The following is a 5,000-nucleotide window of genomic DNA, read 5'->3' as shown; positions in this document are numbered from 1 at the left end:
CATGGCTTAGTGGTTAGGGTGTTGCACTCACAATTGCGAGATCCTGGGTTCGATTCCAGGACCGGGCGCTGCGTTGTGTTCTGGAGCAAAACCCATTATTTCACATTTCTCTGCGACAATTTCGACATCTGATATGCGGCAGCCAGTTGCACCTGTACAGGTAATGTGAATTTGTCGGAGGGAGTGAGCTTATGCCTACGCCAGCATTTGATCACTATAAACAAATCATTTGTGTGGGTATTCGGTAAGTAATTTTCGAACCATCATACGTCGTCTAACGACGGGAGAGCCCATTATTATATATAGATAGTTAGGTTATATTCTATTAAGAAAATAGTAGATTACAGTATAAAGATCATCCGCCTTCAGATTTCGCCCAGTCCTATCCAACAGTGGTATTATACCTACTGTCAGAATCGCGTTGGGGCTTCTGTGGTGTGCGAATGTGTAATTGAATAAGTTGAAGCAAACAAGAAGAACGTTTATTTGTAGTCACTACAATTGTTTTCCACGCAACGTAGTTTTCCAGAGGATTACGTTGTATGGAAACAATTGTAGTGGTTACCCCATCCTGTTGACTCCAACTTATTTAATTTTATATATACATAGGTGCAGGAGTAGCTGTGTGGTAAGTGGCTTGCTTACCAACCACATGGTTCCGGGTTCAGTCCCACTGCTTGGCACTTTGAGCAAGTGATTTCTACTATAGCCTCGGCCCGAACAAAGCGTTGTGAGTGGATTTGATAGACGGAAATTGAAAGAAGCCCGTCATATATATATATGTTTGCGTGTCTGTGTTTGTCCCCTCAACATTGCTTGACAACCGATGCTGGTGTGTTTATTACGTCCCCGTAACCTAGCGGTTCGGCAAAAGATAACCAATAGAATAAGTACAAGGCTTACAACGAATAAGTCCTTGGGTCGATCTGTTCCACTAAAGGCGGTGCTCCAGCATGGCCGCAGTGAAATGACTGAAACAAATAACATATAGTGTGTGTGTGGTAAGTAGCTTGCTTACCAACCACATGGTTCCGGGTTCAATTCCACTGCGTGGTAGCTTGGGCAAGTGTCTTCACCTATAGCCTCGGGCCGACCAAATCCTTGTGAGTGGAATTGATAAACAGAAACTAAAAGAAGCCCGTCGTATACATATATATATATATATATATGTGTGTGTGTGTGTTTGTGTCTCTGTTTGTTCCCCCACCATCACTTGACAACTGATGTTAGTGTGTTCACGTCACTGTGTTAAAATTAGCGGTTCGGCAAAAGTGACCGATAGAATAATACTAGGCTTACAAAAAATAAGTAGAGGGGTCGATTTGTTTGACTAAAGCAATGCCGCAGTCAAACGACGGTAACAAATAAAAGAATAAAAGAATATATATAGGTGGAGGAGTGACTGTGTGGTAAGTAGGTTGCTTACCAACCACATGGTTCCGGGTTCATTCCCACTGTGTGGCACCTTGGGCAAGTGTCTTCTACTATACCGTCGGGCCGACCAAAGCCATGTGAGTGAATTTAGTAGACGGAAACTGAAAGAAGCCCGTCGTATATATGTATATATATGTATATATGTGTGTGTATATTTTTGTGTGTCTGTGTTCGTCCCCCCCCCAGCATCGCTTGACAACCGATGGTGGTGTGTTTACGTCCCCGTAACCTAGCGGTTCGGCATAAAAGACCGATAGAATAAGTACTAGGCTTCCAAAGAATAAGTCCTGGGGTAAATTCGCTCGACTAAAGGCGGTGCCCCAGCATGGCCGCAGTCAAATGACTGAAACAAATAGAAGAATAAAAAAATATATATGCTCAGACAGACAACAGCACTACATAGCATTGAAGAAGCTTTCCTCTTGACAGCGCAATTGATTAATCTCTTCACTTCTGAACAGGCGGATGCTTATACTTAGAGCGCATCATCTTTCATACTTCGGGAAAACATCAGAGGACATGATTAAAGTTGAAATATATATGAATAACGATACACTGTTGTCCCATGTGAATTGCTAAAAGTTGAGTTGTCACTCGCGAGCAAATCATAATTTGGTAGCTTGTAACAAGCCACGGGAGGCAAAAGAATTTCCTCTTTGATGTGATAGTAGGTTGATGAGAGTAGTTCGTTAGTACTAGTCTGCTACTTGTTTTCAGTTTAGTTGCGAAATCACACCACTTGGTCCACGAACTAAATCTTATGATCGTGAACACAGGACACGAACTACTACGCCACCTGCTTTCACAATGAAGTAAAATTTAAACAAGCCTAGCCATACATCATCTAAATTGTTATTAATGCCACTGTTCTTTATGAAAGTCACTATTGATTTTTTATCTTAATTATTATGACATTTACATAAAATAGAATAACCAGTTCTTCCTGACAGTAAGTAAACACCGTCCTTGAATGATAACAGATATGTAAACAACAGCAGTATACAATTGTCGTTAGAAGTCTAATGTTTCATCAGACTCACTATTTTTCAAAAGTTCACGGAGTACCTCTTCAGTTTCCTGGAGAAATTTATAAACTTCAGAGTAATTCTTTGTTTTGCGCGCCGCATGATTTTGGTATTTAACTAAAGATTTATCGAAGAAAGAACCGGTTATTAACTCATAAAAATTAAGAGAGAAAACCATTTAACCATTTTTTAAAGAACATAAATTTCTTTGTATTTTGTCACGCTTGGTTTCTCTTCAAGAATGTTATATTTTTGTTAATTCTTTTTTATGGAGTGAAAAACAAAAACCAAACAAAATGACAAAAAAAACTTTGATTTTTATAGTTGTTATGAGTGATGACCACTTGTAGAACGTTTTTAATGAAGACATAAATGTCACTAGTGCCAATATTGGTACTTTAATATGAAAGTTTCTTATGAGAAATGTAAACACACTAATGGCTCAGTTGAAATCAAAGGATATTACAAACTCTACACTTCAACAATTTTTCACTTTGTAATACAAACACATAACCACACATGCACACCGATAGACATACACACACACATTAAAAAATGAAGACCATACGAACTTCCAGAACTAATATCATGAAAAATTAATTTAAGGTAATTTAATTTATTTCAATTCATTTTCTTGTATGACTAAATCGTTTTTTTAAAAATCAAACTGAAACCGGTAGAATATTTTGTTGATAATGTAAATACTTTCTTTGAGTATGACAAAATTCTCAAAGTATATTTTCTTGTATTTGATTTTTGATATAAATTGACACATAAGAATTCTCTTCATCATTTCCACACATACATATATGTGCATATATATATATATATATATATATATATATATATATATATATAGCTGTATATGTACACATGTACATGGCAGCCATTCGTCACAGTTCGCAATATATAAATAAATAAGCGACACAGCTGCTGATTTGGCAACAACCAGAGTTCCTAGTTTTAAAATCTCTATGAGAGATGTAAATAGTAACTCTACTAAAACTTGACGGTTGTTAACACCTCAAAGTAGTTATATACATATATATGAAACTGTGTTTCGTGTGAGATATTTTCATTTCTAGTAACCAATACAAGCACTGGTTCTATTTCTTCCGTTGGTTTAATAGTTGACCAGTAAAGTAATCTAATGTTTCCTTAACCGTTAGGTCACTAAATCAAACAAGTGTTGTCAAAGCCGGTTTTCTGTCAATCGCAAATCAAGTAATCCTCTTATTAATTGTTTAACTAATTTACCAATTCACAAATGAAGAATAAAAAAAAAAAATGAAATAGAACCAGTGGGTGTATTTATTATTTACATCTGGAGATACACAATAAATTGTTTCAACATACGCGAGGTCACATCATATATTTTAGAAACCAAATACTTTTATATACATATGTATATAATTAATATTTCATACATATCTATATTACACAAACGCACACGTATAAAGAGCTTACTTTCAAAACAGGAGATATGCATCGGAATGACTTTTGAGTAATTGTTTGGAGCAACAACTTGAATATATTTGATTTTGATTGGAAGACTAAGATTCGCCTACTGTCTATATGGCATCTATCTCAGTTTGAATGAAAAAAATTTCACGTTCGTGAAACCAGCAGCTTGCAGATCGTGTTTTAATTGTTACCATGAAATCGCCCAAATGTGCACTTATACTGGTTTTGAAAGTAAGCTCCTCATAGACATATATATTTGCCCACATCCATATGTATATATGGATATATGCAAGTTATCTCCGTAGAGATAACTCAAAAATGATTAAATCGCCACTACTAACGCAAAAAATAATGCAATGTGTTGGCATTAGCATAGGAACATTTAATATACTCGATGGTATATTATGGTTGCAATACGAAATAGAGTGTCTATAGCACCAATTACTATGTAAGAGCGTATATATATATATATATATATATATATATATATATATATATACACGCAGAGAGTGTAAGTAACGAAATCCTGTAGGTGGGGAGCCTGTAAAGGGAGAGCGTCCATGAAACTTTACAGGATTTCCGAAACAGAAAAGGAAGTATTTTTTCTCACTCCGGAGATATAACACCAATATATGCAACGGTATGGAAGCTGCTAATGGCACTCAGGTCAAAGCATGTATGAATAAAATATGAACTGATCGGAGTTGGCTTGGTAGGGTTTGATTTGAGACCTCTCTTCCTTCAGGACCGACCAGGATCAATCAACGCAACGAAAACAATGATATATAATCGATTTCACTCTGTTGTGTGGGACGTGTTGATAAAATACAGATTCATTAATGCAAGGGCAATTCACGAAATCACAGTCGGCCTTGAGAATCTCTTGGAAGTGATTAATATTATATGTACAAATGATTATTTTTAACTGAAGCTGTCCATGTTGAAAATCCGCAAATATAACTGCATGCTGAGAGGAATACCATAGAAACAAAACTGTACCAAATACATCACAATACGTTTTGTTATATGTGAGCTATAGATTTTTAAGTTCAATTATCATACATTAGGTTGTCAGCT

The 5,000-nt window shown here is 36.2% G+C and overlaps 1 long non-coding RNA gene across 8 annotated transcripts in view; it reads right to left on the bottom strand.

Annotated features, from left to right (window-relative positions):
- LOC106879245 (uncharacterized) overlaps nucleotides 1–5,000 on the bottom strand; it is a 605,185-nt gene that overhangs the window by 317,131 nt on the left and 283,054 nt on the right. The gene's annotated exons all lie outside the window — the stretch shown is intronic.

The sequence above is a fragment of the Octopus bimaculoides genome, chromosome 1 (assembly GCF_046866305.1).
Source record: "Octopus bimaculoides isolate indiv1 chromosome 1, ASM4686630v1, whole genome shotgun sequence".
Classification (NCBI taxonomy): Eukaryota; Metazoa; Mollusca; class Cephalopoda; order Octopoda; family Octopodidae; genus Octopus; species Octopus bimaculoides.
This window is presented reverse-complemented; position numbering and strand designations above follow the sequence as displayed.